This window comes from Phyllobates terribilis, unplaced genomic scaffold, assembly GCF_046119375.1.
Source record: "Phyllobates terribilis strain yellow unplaced genomic scaffold, ASM4611937v1 Scaffold_12__6_contigs__length_324123572, whole genome shotgun sequence".
In the NCBI taxonomy this organism is placed as follows: Eukaryota; Metazoa; Chordata; class Amphibia; order Anura; family Dendrobatidae; genus Phyllobates; species Phyllobates terribilis.
The window spans coordinates 135719604-135739675 of NW_027362772.1; the positions used below are offsets into that span (position 1 = coordinate 135719604).

Here is a 20072-nt window from a genome sequence, read left to right on the forward strand (position 1 = left end):
CATAAAAAGGCAAGTGATTAATGTAATCAATTAGAGGAGGAGGGTAGATCTTCTGTTTGAGCTCTGAAGTCTACTCCTGCTGTCAGTTTTCTCTCACCCTCCTTTGACCCAATGCAAGCAGAAGCAGTACACACAGGAAGGCCCCAATGTTTAGTACGTGGAGCCTTCATTACTGCATTTTCCATTGCATGGAATAGAACACAAGGATGAGCAAGGGCCCATAGGAGGATTCTATGGTCCGCTGGTGGGTTAGTCCAACAATGATCTGTCCCGCTCTTTGTTCATTGGCCTGGGTATACAGGCCTGTAAGTGAGCACTGCACAACTTGAATATAGTTGATTGGTGCCCTTTCCTGGCCTGAAATTGACCAGTGTAAATGGGACATAAGCCTAACTTATGAGCCACCTGATGATTCATAGTTTAGATGTTTAATGTCAATTATTCACAGCAAACAGCAGTCCATGTAACTAATGTTGAAACAACAAAAAATTGGGCATCACACATAAATACAAATGTGGTATTATTATTGGTCCACGTCAAAAAATGGCGACCATCATAAATTGGTTTACAAGGGTAGCTGATTGGCATAAAACCTCCCTGTCACGTTGATTGAAAAACATTGTATATTTGTTTTTCTGACACCCAAACTTTGTAGTAGCAGATCATCTTTATGTAACAATAATGAAGCTAATTGACTTGGCTGTTTTATATTCACAGGAAAGGAGGGCAAACATTATGACTGTCTCTTACTTCATCTTACTTTATTAATTCTTACAAGCACATAAGGTGTGTCATAAAGGGGAAAACTATGACAATAGAAGACAATCTTAAGTCTAACACTGTGACCCCGATTCATAAAAGTGGGTCTTTACCAGAATTTTAGCAAAAAAAAACTTTGAAGTGACACAAAATTTTTGAGCAACTCAAAGTTGCGCGTGGCAAGGGACATGGAACTGGACATTCTGGTGATGGTGCGTGTGGAGGAGGGGCCGTGGCCAAGGTGAAAATGTGCCACAACCAACAGCCACATCTTCTCGCTCCCACTTCTTGACCGAATTACTAGGGAAGCACACTACAACAGCAGTAATGTGAACTCATCAGGTTCGACCGCCACAGGGATGCTGCACCTCTTTAATGGGGTGTGGTATCCCTCCTTCGAGGTAAGTACTGTGCAATGATCAGGACCTCACCTCCACATCCAACACTACACTTCTCCCACCAGAGGGGGCTATTAGGCACTAGGTGCTGCCCCTACTGGGAATTGGGAGACTGGGGAACCAAAAGATAGGGGGAACCATGTAGTGGGTGAGGGTGGAGGACTCACATTTAGTTTACACTTAATATTTCATATTTAATATACAGCCATCTTGGTTCGTGGTTCTTTGATTGTGATCTCCCTCCCTGAACGTGGATCCTGTGTGGACCTGGCCTTCGGTCGAGGGGCAGGTTCGAGTTAACATATGTCTCAACCCGGTAAAGGACCATGACCAAGAAGGCCCGGAGCTTAGGAGTGTAGCTCCGCTGCAAAAGGATCCCAGGGGGATGCAGACAGAGTGGTATACGCCACCTGTCCTCGCTAATATGATATAGTCAGAGGGATTCTGGCTGCAAGAGGGGTACCGGCCCCCGACACCTGACTTTGCTACTCCACGTCCTAGTCAGGGAAGCCTGGCAGGCCCTGAGGATCCCACCGGGTAATGGAAGGAGTGGAGCTGCCACCCGTACCCTGTTTCTGAGCTTAGTCCAGAGGGAGACCCGGCATATTTACACACACAGACAGGAGAGGACTCAGTCTGATGTCTAGGAACACTCAGGTGCAGGGTCCTGATTGAGCACTCGAATTACTCGGAGGTTGTCAGACCCCCATCCCTGGTGACCGCAGAACTCCGTGAGGAGCAGGGAGAAGCCTTGCAGCTGCACTCTCCACCGTGAGTAAACAACCCTGAGAGTCGACCCCTATGGCCTCCGGACTTGTTATTTCTGCACCACACCGCACAGCACCAGACACCCTACACTATGACTCCCTCCATCCTTCTCCTCTGCCCTGAGGCCCTGCTCCGCCTGTGGGGAGTAGTATCAACATTGGCTGCTAAAACATCCTGCCTGGGAGGACTGCTGCAGCGCTGGTGGCCTTCACCAGGTACCACAGGTGGCGTAGTCGATAGCAACCACTCAACGCTGTTAGCTTCCATCCTTTTTAATGTGACGGCCTTGGGCACGGGACGGGTCCAGGCCATGGCTGCACCCCACCTTCCATAGGACCCGGCCCCGAGTATCCCCCCATCTTCCCAGGGCAGGGCTACGAGAGTGAAACATACTCCTCCTCACCCTGATGCTCCTTCCTCCCACCATGCCGAGTGTCGTCAGACAGCAACTGATCCCACACTTGGACACTCTGAAGAGCTGTTCACTGGTCCATTTCCATATTTGTGCCCCTCGCCTGCTCCGCTTGAAGTGGTGGAAGAGGAGATCCCATGAAGCGATGCCCAAATATTTGAACAGCCACGGCCACAGGAAGTCGACGCTGGCAATTTGTCACAAGAGGTGGACGATGACGAGACACAATTGCCACGAAGTGAGGAGGAGGATCGTGGTGTGCAAGTGGAAGAGGAGGAGGTGGTGGATGATCTAGTAACTGACCCAACGTGGCAGGAGGACACGCAGAGCGAGGCCAGCAGCACACAGGGGGAGGGAGGCAGAGTACCCCAACAGTCAGGAAGAATCAGTGTGGTGGCCGCACACAGAAGGCGGGCAACAGTTCCCCGTAACACCAACACGAGGGACGTTGCCAGTACAACCGGTAGGTCTTCCAGAGTCTGGAATTTTTTTAAAGACTCTGCTGATAACCACAAAAAGGCCATTTGTACCACCTGCCATGTCAGCATCAGCAGGGGTGACAAAACTACCAGCCTGACCACCACCAGCATGATCAGGCACATGGCAGCAAAGCACCCGACTTTGTGGGGCAAACCCCAGGGTCCACGACCAGTGTCAGCAGGTGTCACCACTGCTTCTTCCGCTGTTGTGCGTGTAATAGAACCCCCTGTTGTGCATGCAAGGCAATCCCCTGTCCATACTGCATGCAAAGATGCCCCCTCCTCTCAGTCTTCACTTGTTATGGCAGTTTCTCAAGAAACAGCATCAACGTCCACGTTCACGTCCCACCGCAGCGCTCAATTGTCCATATCCCAGAGCGTTGATCGAAAGCACAAATTCGCAGCCAACGCCCCACAGGCTACAGTCCTAAATTTGTACATTTCACGACTGCTTGCATTGGAAATGCTGTCTTTTAGGCTGGTGGAGACGGGATCCTTCCGCAACCTTATGGCGATGGCCATCCCTCGGTACTCGGTCCCCAGCCGACACTATTTTGCCCGGTGTGCCATCCCCGCACTACACAAGCACGTGTCCCAAAACATCTGCCGTGCCCTCAACAACGCAGTTACTGGGAGAGTCCACGTGACAATGGACACGTGGACAAGTGCTTGTGGCCAGGGATGGTACATCTCCCTGACGGCACATTGGGTAAACATAGTGGAAGCCAGGACCCAGTCGGACCTTGGGACGTAATATATCATCCCCACACCGACGATTGCGGGCCCTATGTCAGTCAGAGTTGCCGCCACAGTGTACAGCTCCTGCGCATCATCCTCCTTCTCCTCCTCAAGTTCAGCCTCCATTTCAGATATCACCACATCAGTTACAAGCTGGAAGCACTGCAGTACTGCCTCAGCCAAGCGGCAACAGGCTGTTTTGAAACTCTTCAGCTTGGGTGATAAACCTCACACTGCTTGTGAGTTGTAGACAGCTGTGAAAGAGCAGGCAGATCTGTGGCTGAGACCGCTGAACCTACATTCAGGCATGGTCGTGTGTGACAATGGCCATACCCTGGTGGCGGCTCTGAGGCGAGGCGAGATCACACACGTAACATGCCTGGCTCATGTGCTTAATCTCGTGGTTCACCGGTTTCTTAAATCGTACCCCGAAGTTGCCAGATCTGCTCGTCAAAGTACGTTGCCTGTCAGCTCATTTTCACAAGTCGGCTACAGCTTCCGCCACCCTTGCTGTGTTGCAGCAGCGTTTGCAGCTTCCGGCACACCGACTGGGGTGTGATGTCCCCACATGTTGGAACTCTACCCTCCACATGTTGCAAAGAATTTGTGAGCAGAAGAGAGCAGTTGTGGAGTACCAGCTGCAACAAGGCCGTCGATATTCAGGTCAGACTCCACACATAAGACCTCAGGAGTGGACCTGGATGTCTGACATATGTACCATCCTGACAAACTTTGAGGAGTCCACCAAGATGGTGAGTGGCGATGATGCCATCATTAGTGCCAGCATCCCACTTGTCTGTCTTTTGCAACACTCTCTGCAGAGAATTAAAGAGGAGGCATTGCAGCCAGAGTATGATGAGATGGATCAAGAAGCCGTAATGGGCGATTACACACAGTCCAGCCTCATCTCATCCCAACGTGCATTGGGGGATAATGAGGGAGAGGAGGAGGAGGAGGAGAGCATGGTCAGTTGTTATCTTTGTGAGGCCACGGAAGTCTTGCCCATTACCAGTCTGGCACGCATGGCTGACTTTATGTTACGCTGCCCTAACCGTGACCCTCGCGTTGTCAAAATGTTGGGTGACAGTCATTACTGGTTGGTGACACTTTTAGACCCCCGCTACAAGGAGAACTTTCACTCTCTTATTCCTGAGGTGGAGAAGTCTACAAAAATGTGGCAGTACCAGAAGGCCCTTGCTGCAGAGCAGTTAAAAATATTCCCATCTGAATATGCTAGTGGCAGAGGTCACAGTTCGTTGACCAACCAAGGCGTACAGGTGAGAGAGTCGCAACTCCAATCCAGCAGAGGCAGGGGAACACCGTCAACATTCTAGGACAGTTTTCTGAGACCCACCCAGCTTAGAGGCCCTGAGGCGGGGGTACTCTCACAAGGAGTGGAAAGCTTCAAAAGATGGTGAGGGAGTACCTTGCCGACCGTACCAGCATCCTCCGTGATTCCTCTGTGCCTTTTAATTATTGGGTATCCAAGCTGGACACTTGGAATGAACTCGCTATGTATGCCTTGAAGGTCCAAGCCTGCCCTGCCGCTAGCGTGTTATCGGAGGGTGTTTTTAGCGCCACTGGGGGAATTATAACTGATAAGCACACTTGCCTGTAAACTGACAATGCTGACAAGCTGACCCTTATCAAAATGAACAAGGGTTGTATAATTTTTGGCAGCTTTGCTTGGAAGGCATAGGCAAAGACTATGGGAGACCCACTCCCATTAATGGGAATAATGTTTTTAATATGCTGTTCTGCAAGGCTCTTGTAAGGGGCATTAAAACCATCTTGTTAGCTTCTGCGACCTCCACGTCTCTTCCAAGGGGCATTAAAACTGTCTTGTTAAGCTACTGCGACCTCCACCCCTTTTCCAAGGGGCATTGATATTGTCTTTTTATTCCACTGCGACCTCCACCATTCTTCCAAGTGGCATTAAAACCGTTTTGTTAAGCTACTGTGACCTCCACGTCTCTTCCAAGGGGCATTAAAACCATCTTGTTAAGCTACTGAAACCTCCAACACTCTTCCAAGGGGCATTAAAACCGTCTTGTTAAGCTACTGCGACCTCCACCATTATTCCAAGGGGCATTAAAACCGTCTTGTTGAGCAACTGCGACCTCCACCACTTTTCCAAGGGGCATTAAAACCGTCTTGTTAAGCTACTGCGACCTCCATGTCTCTTCAAAGGGGCATAAAAACCATCTTTTTATTCCACTGCGACCTCCACCATTCTTCCAAGGGGCAATAAAACCATATTGTTAAGCTACTGCGACCTCCACCATTCTTCCAAGTGGCATTAAAACCATCTTGTTAAGCTACTTCGACCTCCACGTCTCTTCCAAGGGGCATTAAAACCATCTTGCTAAGCTACTGCGACCTCCACCATTCTTCCAAGGGGCATTAAAACCGTCTTGTTAAGCTACTGCGACCTCCACAGCTCTTCCAAGGGGCATCGAAATGTTGTTTTTAATTAACTCTAACCTCCACGACTCTTCCAACGGGCATTGGATTTCCTCCTAATTTTAGTCGGCTATTGCTTTTCAATGCATAGGCGAACACTAAGGTAGACCCACTCCCCAATAATGGGTAGAAGGTTTTTAGTATGCTGTAATCCACGTCTGTTTCATGGGGCATTGCAGTTCCTCAAAATTTTTGGAAAGCCTTCCATTCACTGGTTAGGCCAACAGTGTACAGGAGACCCAGTTGCTATAGATGGAAAAAACAGTTTAGTTAAGGCCCTCTGACCTCCATGTCACTTCCAACGGGCATTGGAGTGCCTCGAAATTTTTGGTAGGCATTGCACTCACTGTATACCCTATAACTGTGTAGCCAAATCGCTCCTTTTGGTACAGAAACATATCCTACAAGACATGTGTGGTTGACTGGCCTGATATTGATGTGAATGGTCCCTGTTCCTCCTGCTCTTTCTCCTTTCCCACCACCTCATCCTTCATTCATCACCTGAAGCTTTGTTTTAACGGGAGTCATAGAACTGGGATAGTAGCAGTAAAACTTCCAGCAATCCTCGGAGGAGGTAGGATATGCACCAAAACGCTGACCACCTCAGTCCTTGCCGCTACTAAATACATGTGCTTGCATTCCAAGGAACAGAAAGCTAAGGAGATGGATGGCCTCATGATCATGATTAATTTACTTGTTGTGTGGGAGGCCGACCACTGCTGCTGTCTACCTTCTGAACTTTGTATTGAAGCCTGATTGACCCAGGACCCGCAATCCTCTATGTCTGGAGGACGTGTTGCATTCCAGAGTCCAACTGTGTCCCGACTTCCACAATATTAACCCAGTGTGAAGGCGTCAGTCAGATGGACCATCCCTGGCCACATTCACTTGTCCACGTGTTTGTGGTTAGGCTGTCCTTCAAATAGGGGAGGCTGGGAACCTCTTATCGACACCCGGCCGCGGGGCGGTTGGGGACCGAGCATGGACACCCGGCCACCCCCTGGCAGCTGGGGACCGAGCGTGGACACCCGGCCGCCAGGCGGCTGGGGACTGAGTATGGATACCAGGCCGCCGACGCAGCCATGACATGGTGGCCGGCGTCTGCCTCTACATGCCTAAAAGGCCCAATTTCAAGTGCAAGCAAGCTAGCAGTATGGTATTGCAGCCTGGGGGTGGGTGGGTGGCAGGTTGCACACTTACGCTTGCATTCCAAGAAAACAAAGCAGATGCTAACTTCTATCATCATCATCATGCTCCTCACCTTGGCACTCTCAACTCCCCTGATGGAGAAGCCAGGGCCCACCGGAGGAGTCTGGTTCTCTGGTGGGCTCGTCCAATGCTGCCCTAAAGCAGGTCAGGCTAAGAAAAGTGTGGGGAAAGTTCCCAGGAGAAATAGGGGCGGCTGGGGACCGCTTATGGACACCCGGCTGCTCCCAGGCGGCTGGGGACCGTGTATGGGCACCCGGCCGCGGGGCGACTGGGGACCGAGTATGGACACCCGGCCACCCCCTGACGACTGGGGACCGAGCGTGGACACCCGGCCGCCGGGCGCCTGGGGACTGAGTATGGATACCAGGCCGCCGACGCAGCCATGACATGGTAGCCGGCGACTGCCTCTACATGCCTAAAAGGCCCAATTTCAAGTGCAAGCAAGCTAGCAGTATGGTATTGCAGTCTTGGTGTGGGTGGGTGGCAGGCTGCATACTTGCGCTTGCATTGTAAGGAATGGGGGAGGTACAACTGAACACTGCCCTGGGACAAGGACTTGCACGGGGATAGTTGCAAGTCTGCATCTTCTGATGCGGCAAGGATCACTTCTGATGGGCACACTTTTAGGCAGTGACCTGGGTGTCAGAGATGCTTCCAGGGGTCTTCCCCATGCTGTTCCCATGTATTTTCAGCACTGTATGCATGTGTCACACAGCACATGGCCAGATAAGATTGTAAAATGTTAAAATGACATTTCCCGGTAAATGCATTTGTCACGGTTGAAAGCAATACAAAAGTGCAAAAACGCATAAAAAATGCTACTTGTGAACATAGCCCAAGGTGTGGAGGAGTACTTTTGTTTTTGGTCATTTATTTTACCTTATACACAAGTCTTTACCCTGGAAAGGAAGTTCCTTAACATATTTCACAAGAAAACCGTTTCAGTTTTGTTTTTGAACTTTTTATTGTGAGCCCGTAAAAGTGGCTTAATACCTCTGACCACGTTGTTGACAGCAGTTACCTGGGGGTCAGAAATGCTTCCAGGGGCGATGCCCATGCTGTCCCCATGTCATTTGAACACTGTCACTATTGTTTTGGGCACTTTTTAGGCTTTCTACAGACTGCCGGGGGTGCCGCCGGAAAAATGCTCAGGTCTCCCATAGACTAACATTGGGCTCATTGCTCGGGTCGAGCACCTGAGTATCACGGTGAGCTCGGCCCGAGCTTCGAGCACCCGAGCATTTTAGTGCTCGCTCAACACTAGTGACTACCTCTTGAAGCTCATCAAGAGAATGCCAAGAGTGTGCAAAGCAGTCATCAAAGCAAAAGGTGGCTACTTTGAGTAACCTAGAATATAAGACATATTTTCAGTTGTTTCACACCTTTTTGTTAAGTATATAATTCCACATGTGTTAATTCATAGTTTTGATGCCTTCAGTGTGAATGTACAATTTTCATAGTCATGAAAATACAGAAAAATCTTTAAATGAGGTGTGTCCAAATTTTCGGTCTGTACTGTATATACAGTATATATTTATATACAATGGGGAAGAAAGTATTTAGTCAGCCACCAATTGTGCAATTTCTCCAACTTAAAAAGATGAGAGAGCCCTGTAATTAACATCATAGGTAGACCTCAACTATGAGAGACAAAATGATAAAACAAATCCTGAAAATTACATTGTCTGATTTGGGAATTTGGTCAATTAGAAAAGTTAATCTCAATACTTTGTTATATATCCTTTGTTGGCAATGACAGAGGTCAAACATTTTCTGTAAGTCTTCTCAAGGTTGGCACACACTGTTGTTGGTTTGTTGACCCATTCCTCCATGCAGATCTCCTCTAGAGCAGTAATGTTTTGGGGCTGTCGCTGGGCAACACAGACTTTCAACTCCCTCCAAAGGTTTTCTATAGGGTTTAGATCTGGAGACTGGCTAGGCCACTCCAAGACCTTGAAATGCATTTTACAAAGCCACTCCTTCATTGCCCTGGCATTGTGCTTGGGATCATTGTCATGCTGAAAGACCCAGCCACGTTTCATCTTCAATGCCCTTGCTGATGGAAGGAGGTTTGCACTCAAAATCTCACGATACATGGCCCCATTCATTCTTTCATGTACATGGATCAGTCGTCCTGATCTCTTGGGAGAGAAACAGCCCCAAAGCATGATTTTGCCACCCCCATGCTTCACAGTAGGTATGGTGTTCTTTGGATGCAACTCAGCATTCTTTCTCCTCCAAACACGCCGAGTTGTGTTTCTACCAAACAGTTCTACTTTGGTTTCATCTGACCATATGACATTCTCCCAATACTCTTCTGGATCATCCAAATGCTCTCTAAGCAAACTTCAGATGGGCCCAGACATGTATTGGCTTAAGCATGGGGACACGTCTGGCACTGCAGGATTTGAGTCCCTGGCGGCGTAGTGTGTTACTGATGGTAGCCTGTGTAACGTTGGTCCCAGCTCTCTGCAGGTGATTCACTAGGTCCTCCCATGTGGTTCTGGGATTTTTGCTCACCGTTCTTGAGCTCATTTTGACCCCACGGGATGAAATCTTGTGTGGAGCCCCAGATTGAGGGAGATTATCAGTGGTCTTTTATGTCTTCCATTTTCTAATTATTCTTCCCACAGTTGATTTCTTCACACCAAGCTGCTTGCCTATTGCAGATTCAGTCTTTCCAGCCTCATGCAGGGATATAATTTTGTTTCTGGTGTTCTTCGACAGCTCTTTGGTCTTCATCATAGTGGAGTTTGGAGTGTGACTGTTTGAGGTTGCGGACAGTTGTGTTTTATACTGATAACAAGTTCAAACAGGTGCCAGTACTAAAGGTAATGAGTGGAGGACAGAGGAGCCTCTTAAAGAAGAAGTTACAGGTCTGTGAGAGCAAGAAATCTTGCTTGTTTGTAATTGACCAAATACTTATTTTCCACCAAAATTTGAAAAAAAATTCTTTCCAAATCAAACAATGTGATTTTCAGGATTTGTTTTCTCGCTTTGTATCTCATAGTTGAGGTCTATCTATGATGTCAATTACAGGCTTCTCTCATCTTTTTAAGTGGGAGAACTTGCACAATTGGTGGCTGACTAAATACTTTTTTTCCCCACTGTATCCATACATACATATAAATATATATATATATATATATATTTATATATATACTGTATATATATATATATCTATATATAGATATATATACACAGTACAGACCAAAAGTTTGGACACACCTTCTCATTTAAAGATTTTTCTGTATTTTCATGACTATGAAAATTGTACATTCACACTGAAGGCATCAAAACTATGAATTAACACATGTGGAATTATATACTTAACAAAAATGCGTGAAACAACTGAAAATATGTCTTATATTCTAGGTTCTTCAAAGTAGCCACCTTTTGCTTTGATGACTGCTTTGCACACTCTTGGCATTCTCTTGATGAGCTTCAAGAGGTAGTGACCGGAATGGTTTTCACTTCACAGGTGTGCCCTGTCAGGTTTAGTAAGTGGGATTTCTTGCCTTATAAATGGGGTTGGGACCATCAGTTGTGTTGTGCAGAAGTCAGGTGGATACACAGCTGATAGTCCTACTGAATAGACTGTTAGCTGCTTTTTTCTTTCCATAACACAAATTCTAACTAAAGAAAAATGAGTGGCCATCATTACTTTAAGAAATGAAGGTCAGTCAGTCCAAAAAATTGGGAAAACTTTGAAAGTGTCCCCAAGTGCAGTTGCAAAAACCATCAAGCGCTACAAAGAAACTTGCTCACATGAGGACCGCCCCAGGAAAGGAAGACCAAGAGTCACCTCTGCTTCTGAGGATAAGTTTATTCAAGTCATCAGCCTCAGAAATCGTAGGTTAACAGCAGCTCAGATTAGAGACCAGGTCAATGCCACACATCTCTTCAACAACTGTTAAGAGGAGACTTTGTGCAGCAGGCCTTCATGGTAAAATACCTGCTAGGAAACCACTTCTAAGGACAGGCAACAAGCAGAAGAGACTTGTTTGGGCTAAAGAACACAAGGAATGGACATTATATCAGTGGAAATCTGTGCTTTGGTCTGAGGAGTCCAAATTTGAGATCTTTGGTACCAACCACCGTATCTTTGTGCGACGCAGAAAAGGTGAACGGATTTACTCTACATGTCTGGTTCCCACCGTGAAGCATGGAGGAGGAGGTGTGATGGTGTGGGGGTGCTTTGCTGGTGACACTGTTGGGGATTTATTCCAAATTGAAGGCATACTGAACCAGCATGGCTACTACAGCATCTTGCAGAGGCATGCTATTCCATCCGGTTTGCGTTTAGTTGCACCATCATTTATTTTTCAACAGGACAATGACCCCAAACACACCTCCAGGCTGTGTAAGGGCTATTTGACCAAGAAGGAGAGTGATGGGGTGCTACGCCAGATAACCTGGCCTCCACAGTCACCTGACCTGAACCCAATCGAGATGGTTTGGGGTGAGCTGGACCGCAGAGTGAAGGCAAAAGGGCCAGCAAGTGCTAAGCATCTCTGGGAACTCCTTCAAGATTGTTGGAAGACCATTTCCGGTGACTACCTCTTGAAGCTCATCAAGAGAATGCCAAGAGTGTGCAAAGCAGTCATCAAAGCAAAAGGTGGCTACTTTGAAGAACCTAGAATATAAGACATATTTTCAGTTGTTTCACACTTTTTTGTTAAGTATATAATTCCACATGTGTTAATTCATAGTTTTGAAGCCTTCAGTGTGAATGTACAATTTTCATAGTCATGAAAATACAGAAAAATCTTTAAATGAGGTATGTCCAAACTTTTGGTCTGTACTGTATATATATATATACATATATATATAGATATACATATGTATTTCTATCAAGTTTGTCTACTGTTTGTCCTTTGAAATGACTACCTTTACTTTATTTATTTTTTCTGCAACATGTGCTTTAGCTGCTTACTCAAAGCCCTGTATACATTTTCCCACTATGAGAAGCATTATCATTTATCAGTTCTGAAAATATGAAAAATGGAAAAGCTTGAAGAAATATAATTTATAGGATAATTTCAGTGTCATAAAAATATGACATATATAATGCTAAAATTGCCTTTAGATAGTATTGGTCAATGACTGTGTTGGCCAAATAAAACCGTGATTGACATTTTTTAATCTAAATGTAATATCACAAAAAGTAATAGAATTTAGTTATTGTAATTCTAAAAGTTAAAGAAGCTCTCACATTAAAGTTTTTATCCTCTTAATATATTGAAGTCATCATATTATATAGCACTGTGCACATACAATTGCTCGTTTTACCCTTCTATCTAGTTAATTCTTCTCTTTTTCATTAGATCTATGACATCATGTGATTAACACTTGACTAGATGATTCCTTCCAAGCTCTATGTAGACACAGGAAGTCTCTTTTCCCTTCATGAGTAATCATTAGAACTACAATTTTACCTCAGTGCAGAGTTCTGACAGTGGCAGGGTGGAGTAGTGGAGAAGTAGAGCAGCTGGGTCAGGAGATGAAAAGGATGTGGAGCTGGGATGCCAGGGACTTTGTAGTGAGGTAGAATTGTAGTTCTAATGATTACTTATGCAGGAAAAGAAGACTTCCTTTTTCTACATAAAGCTTAGAAAGATTCATCTAGTCAGGTTTTAATCACATGAGGTCATAGACCTAATGAAAAAGAGTAGAAATAACTCGGTAGAAGGGTAAAATGAGCAATTGTAAGTACAGAGTGCTATATAATATGATGATTGCAATATATTACTATGATAAAAACTTTGATGGGAGGAGTGCTTCTATAAAATCCAAAATGAATGTACAATCGATCGTGTTATATAAAATATATACAGCGAAGCAAATAATTATTTGATCCCTTGCTGTTTTTGTACGTTTGTCCAATGACAAAGACATGAACAGTCTATAATTTTAAGGGTAGGTTAATTTTAACCTTGAGAAATAAAATATTTCACAAGAAAAATCAAGAAAATCACATTGTATAAATAAGATAATTTTTTTTGCACTTTTGCAGTGTGAAATAAGTATTTGATCCCTCTGGCAAACAACACTTAATACTTGGTGTCAAAACCCTTGTTGGCAAGCACAGCAGTCATATGTTTTTGATGTTGAGGGTTGAGCACATTTCAGGAGGAATTTTGGTACACTCCTCTTTGCAGATCATCACTAAATCATTCAGATTTTGAGTATGTCGCTTGGCAACTTGGAGCTTCAACTCCCTCCATAAGTTTTCTTTGGGATTAAGGTCTGGAGACTGGCTAGGCCACTCCATGACCTTCATCTTTTTGAGCCACTCCTTTGTTGCCTTGGCTGTATGTTTTGGGTCATTGTCTTGCTGGAAGACCCAGCCACGACCCATTTTTAATGTCCTGGCGGAGGGAAGGAGGTTATCACTCAGGATTTTACGGTACATGGCTCCATCCATTCTCCCATTGATGCGGTGAAGTAGTCCTGTGCCTTTAGCAGAGAAACACCCCCAAAACATAATGTTTCCACCTCCCTGCTTGACAGCGGGGATGATGTTCTTTGGGTCATGGGCAGCATTTATCTTCCTCCAAACATGGCGAGTTGAGTTAATACCAAAGAGCTCAATTTTTGTCTCATCTGACCAAGGCACCTTCTCCCAATAACTCATAGAATCATCCAGGTGTTCAGTGGCAAACTTCAGATGGGCCTGCAGATGTGCCTTCTTCAGCAGGGGGACTTTGCGGGCACTGCAGGATTTTAAACCTTTAAGGCGTAATGTGTTACCAATGGTTTTCTTGGTGACTGTGTTCCCAGCTGCCTTGAGATCATTAACAAGTTCTCCCTGTATATTTTTAGGCTGATCTCTCAACTTCCTCATGATCAAGGATACCCCACAAGGTGAGATTTTGCATGGTGCCCCAGATCGATGTCGATTGACAGTCATTTTGCATTTCTTCCATTTTCTTACTATTGCACCAACAGTTCTCTCCTTCTCACCCAAGCGTCTTACTTATGGTTTTGTAGCCCAGCTTTGTGCAGGTCTATGATCTTGTCCCTGACATCCTTAGAAAGCTCTTTGGTCTTGCCCATGTTGTAGAGGTTAGAGGCTGACTGATTGAGTCTGTGGACAGGAATCTTTTATACAAGTGACTATGTTAGACAGCTGTCTTTAATGTAGGTAACGAGTTGATTAGAAGCGTCTAACTGGTCTGTAGGAGCCAGAACTCATAATGGTTTGTAGGGGATCAAATATTTATTTCTCACTGCAAAATGCAAATAAATGTACCTAATTCATACAATGTGATTTTCTTCATTTTTTTGGGATATTCTATCTCTCAATGTTAAAGTTAACCTACCCTTAAAATTATAGACTGTTCATGTCTTTGTCAGTGGGCAAACTTACAAAAACAGCAAGGGATCAAATAATTATTTGCTTCACTGTATATGTTGTGACAAAGGCACTGGCAGAGTGCTGGATGGGAGATATGTTTCACTGAGGATATTAGCTTCAGTGATGTGAAACCTGGAAGTCTTCTCCTGCATGGTATGCGCAGAGAGGGTTAATCAGCCATATTTAAAAGGCCATGTTTTTTTGTGAATGGCTATAGTGCGGGTGGGAGGCCATTCACATCTCCACCCCAGGGTGTGGTCTGGGCTATAAATAGCCAGCCTTTTGACTCAGGTGTTGTTCAGTGTATGGAGAAGCTAGCTCCTGAGAGAGAGGAACTTGTATTTTTTGTGCTAACCTGGACTGTGTGCTATTGTTAACCCTGAGTGGCTGGACCCCGGCCAATATACAGTGCTGTATCTTTTATATTGCTTTGCCATTATGCTGAATGGGCTGTATTTACTTAATGAACTCAAAGTTGGTTGATGACATTTTTAATAAACCTATCCGAACCTTAAAGAGACAGTGTTCCGTGTCTACCTCAGTGTACAGCCAAGCAAGCCACGCTACCACAATATATATATTATAATCTATATATCCATCCTAATGGTATGATTTACAGTATTGTCTAATCCAAATTCCATGATCATTCATTGTAGTAATTCATGCTAGTTTTACACATTATGCATTTACCTCTTGTTGAACTTACATTGCAAAAATGTCTTATCCGGAGGGTAGTCTATGTGCACATATATTATGCCATATACTGTAGCTGTAAAAGAACAGTTCACATTATAACACAATAAAACCCAGCTTTACTTTTTTTTCACAATGGTATTTTATCTCATACTAAGACTCACAATTAGTGAGGTGATGCCCAAAAGACAATCCCACTTTTGCAGTATGGATATATTCAATGGATATAGTAATTTAATAATTATCCACATATCTTATTGTCACCATCTGTTAAGATCACATGGACAGGCAAGAGGAAGCTGGTTATGTGTCTTTTAGCCATGTGACCAATGCATCCAATCAGTTAGTGATTAGAAACTAATGTAATGGGGGACTGGGAAGCTTTGAACCTGGAGCGATGAGGAAATAATAAGGTAAAATATTTTTTTTAATATTTCTTATATTTTATATTTTTATATTTTTTCTGTTTTCAGGAAAACAAAAAATGACTAAACCCCTCGATGCAATCCCTTTAGCTTGGTGAAGGGTTTTTTAGAGCAAGACTTCTTAAATATTCTTCTACTGGGCTCACATTAGACAATGTCAGACAATTCCCGAGTCTTACCAGACAGACCTATAGTAGGTAGGTGCCTGGGCCTCGTCATCTGTAGTGGAAGCCATAGTTTTATAGTTTCATAGTTTTAAAGGTTGGAGATAGACTTAAGTCCATTGAGTTCTACCTATAGCCTAACACTATAATCCAGAGGAAGGCGAAAACCCCATGGGGCAGACACTAATAGATCCATATTAGGAGATAATTCCTTCCCGACTACACATACGCCATCAGACCAGTTCACTGGATCAATGTCCCATCATAGAATCCAGCACTCACAACCTGTAATATTATATTTATCAAGAAAGGCATCCAGACCTTTCTTGAATTTTAGTAGTGAATCAACCATTACATTGTCATGTGGCAGAGAGATCCATAATCTCACTGCTCTTACAGTAAAGAATCTGCCACTATGATTATGATTAAACCTTCCTTCCTTTAGAGATAGAAGATGGCCCCTTGTTCCTGTCACAGGTCTAGGTGTAAAAAGATCATTAGAAAGATTTCTGTTCGGTCCCCTCATATATTTGTACATTGTAACAAGATCGCCCCTAAGCCTTTGTTTTTCCAACCTGAATAACCCCAAGTTTGATAACCTGTCCTGGTTCTGCAGTCACCCATTCGCTTAATAACCTTGGTTCCTCCTTTCTGCATCCGCTCTAGATCAGCCATATCCTTCTTATACACTGAAAATCAAAATTATACACAGTATTCTAAGTTTGGCCACACTAGTGACTTGTATAGAGGTAAAACTATGTTCTCGTCATGAGCATTTATGCCTCTTTTAATGCATTGTCTTGGAAGCAGCTGCCTGGCATTGATCACTAAATTGGTGTTTGCCGTCCACCCATACACCCAAGTTCATACAATAATTAAAATTATCTCTCAATGTTACTTTCTTTGTCTCCTAAACCTACAATAACATTACAATAAGTGTAAAATAAGTACTAAACTAAATATTGCTGCAAACCTAGAAAGAACTTTGCAGCATATGATCACTCGTATGAAAACGGCTACCCCTTCCGCGCCTCATCAATAACTCGCTGTCGCCTCCCTGGTGGGGCCAGCCTCATAGTTTGAGAAGCACTGACAGAGTGTGAAAAAGTTTACTTTGAAACATTCTATGGAACTTTACTGGAACATAAGGTCAGGAAGCTTCCGATGGGTAACTTTGCTCTTCAATTTGTAATCTAATTTTTTGCTTAGAAACTTGTTTTTAATCTCTTGCCTTTTCCCATCACCTATAATGAGTAACCACAGAAAAATCTACCCCTTTCATCTACCCTTCGTCCTCAGTTTACCCCCACAAGCAATGCATTTTATTAATGTCTATAGATTAGAATAGGTCTAAGTGCCCTGAGTATTAAAAAGAGAAGGACAAGTACATTGATAGTTTTGTCAAAACAAGCAGTAGACATCAAGAAAAAAAGACCTAGAACTTTTGTTCTACAACTTTGCAACAAAGTGACGGAGATGAAATGATTATCGTGATATGGACCTCGTAAACAGTTGTTAACACATGCCTGACTGTGAACGGGTTGGCGAAGGATTGGGCACCATTTTTGTTTACTAAATGTAATCATTCACATCCCGTCAAAAACTGTGTGAAAAGAAAACCATGTAGCAAGATATTACAGGAATACTCAGAATATGTAACAAACATTCTAAAACATACCGCAAAAATTAAAGACCAAATCAAGATGATATTTTTCTCTGGGGGGTGTTTGATATATGTGTATGCAAACGAAAACAAAAAATTGATAATACTAGTTTGCGACCATCAAGCCGTGCTAGTAGATAATTAAAATAAAAACAAAAAAAAAGACATGTTCACTTAAAAGGGAAAAAAACTGATGCGGATCAAACTTAGAATGAATTTTCCCATTGCCCTATGAAAGATGCAGTGATGCTGTCTCATTTTCCTATGCAGCGGTATCAGACTAAAATAACCGAGAGACCCTTTGTCCTGATTACTACATGGTTCTTAACTCCCTTCATACAGCAAAGACTTCCCCATTTCCTCTAATCCTCTGCAGTAAAGCCTCAGCCTCTACCTGCAGATCACACATCTCGCTCCAACCTACCTTCCAGCCAAAAGCCTGCCATCCAAAGAGAATTGAATCAGCTTTTTTTTTTCAGAAGGCTGCTGCAGTCCCTCCCTTTTCCACTTCTTGCCCCTAACCCTTGAAGTATCAGAAATAATAAAGATACTTGAGGTTATTACATAGCTTTTTCAAGCGTTTACCCCTAGCATCCTTTACTCGCTTGGGCTACCATATTCTTTATCTTCGTTCACTGCTCCTTCCTAACCATAAACCAAAAAATAATAATTACCGGTATGTCTCATTCGATATAATTGCTCATTCCCACACTTTCTTTTTTACATCTGTTCCACCCCAATGAAAAAAAAAAATCCAGTAGCATAAAGCATCCCGACTATAATATAAAAAGGAGGGTTCTTCATGGAAATCTAGGTGCAATCACAATTGTATTAGGTTCCAGTAGGCACTCCTGGGTGCTCAGTAGTCATTAGGCAATGAAATGCATATTTATCGCTGCAGGAGATACAATGTTCACAATACACAGTAAATATTTGTACGCACTCCTCTATAGTTACAAACATTTGGGCTTTTTCTTTTTGCTTATGATGAATGTACAATGTACTGGACTGTGTGTCATCAGATGATTTAACCACAGTTGTAAATTAAAAAGTCACAGCAATGGCTTAGTGTACAGAATGTATCAAGGATCATAAATTCCAGCAGCCCCCGAAGAGCTGCAGACCTAATAAACAAGATTGTGGCTTTCCTGAGCTGAAATACCTTTACCATTCTATTAAAAAGCCGCACAACCAATGCCAACATTTCCATGGATAATTACATAGTATACAGGGATCCATCCCACATTAGTCAAAGCAGCATTTATTCCACTCCACACATCAGCACATACCATGCTACAACATATCACACACTGGTAGCCAGACATCCCCTGCATCCGAGCATAGAAACCCCCCATATTATGCAGGTGCATACTTGCATGCAGCAGAGCAAGCTGTCAAATAAGAGCAGATCAGAAGACAGAACACAGGTCAAGCAATCAGGGATATCATTTCTTACTCTCAGGGGTCACGGTCAAGGTTCCGAGCTTACCGCACACTGGACCGAAAGAGTTAACCGTGGCATAAAGGGAAAGATTAAGGATATTATTATAAACTAGGACATAAACATGATGCTCACCTTATCCACTGGGTTTATGAGCTGCAGTCTTCTCTAAGCCTCTGCATACTTATTGCAAATCTTGAAAATAACATTCCTAGTTTTAGGGGAAGAAATAGATTTTTTTTTTTATTCTTCTTTTATGTGAAAAAATATCTTCAAATGACTTGGCTTTCTTTAGGAAAAAAGTCTTTCGGCTGCAGCCAGGTTTATTATTTTTCTAGATCTGAGTCATCTTCTCGGAAGATGTACGTGTAGCGAAGAGGATTCATCTAAGTATATATGTATTGGTGTAGGTATGGATCTGGATCTCGGATGGGGGGAGGGGATGGGAACTGACTATTGCAGCTTGTCAAAGTCTGGGTACTGTAAAGTCATTTGTGCAAGAAAGAGGAGTGAAGGGGACCTTTCTGGAGCTGGGGGAGGGAGATTCTCATCCTGCGTGCAATCAAAATACAAAGAGTGTTAATTAAAAAATAAAAGGAGAAAATCATTTCATGATCATCTTTGTCTCAGGAAGAGGAGATCCTGGATCTTCTTGGTCAGTGGAGATAAGGGCTGAGGATGGATACTGCAGTGATGAGAGAAGCATCCATAGCTTGGAAGAGATCACTTAGGAGCCTTGGTCTATCCTGAGGTCCCCATTGTCTTTCCTCTACATAGCTTTTCAGGAGCACTCTCTCTCTCTCTCCTTTGAGTGGCCAAGAATTCACAATTCCCCTCTCCCCTCCTCCCTTTTTTTCTCCATCAGTGTGATGTCAGAGGGAGCTCTCTTAAAGAGACAGCAGAGTTTTTCCCCTTCACTACTCTATGCCTCTGCATTGAGGTTTACTGGTCACACCTGCCACCCATGAGGACTGCAGTGGAAATCTGCACTAACTGGGGACTTCTCAGTGTAATGTACATTTTTCTGCTCTACAGCAGAAATTCCAGAATCCCTTATGCCTGTGTTGAGTAAACAGGAGGAATAATGGTCACAGGGAATC

At 44.0% G+C, this 20072-nt stretch overlaps 1 protein-coding gene across 3 annotated transcripts in view; it reads right to left on the reverse strand.

The window, feature by feature from the left end:
- The window catches only part of CACNG7 (calcium voltage-gated channel auxiliary subunit gamma 7), a 200517-nt gene extending 180686 nt beyond the window's left edge, over nucleotides 1–19831 (reverse strand). Inside the window, exon 1 of one of the 3 annotated variants that reach the window (XM_073656295.1) lies at nucleotides 19108–19831. The gene's annotated coding sequence lies outside the window, so the exon portion shown is untranslated. Of the gene's footprint in view, nucleotides 1–17955; nucleotides 18053–19107 lie in introns of those variants that run through there. The other 2 variants (XM_073656293.1, XM_073656294.1) reach the window with 2 other exon arrangements.
- Nucleotides 19832–20072: the final 241 nt, after the last annotated feature.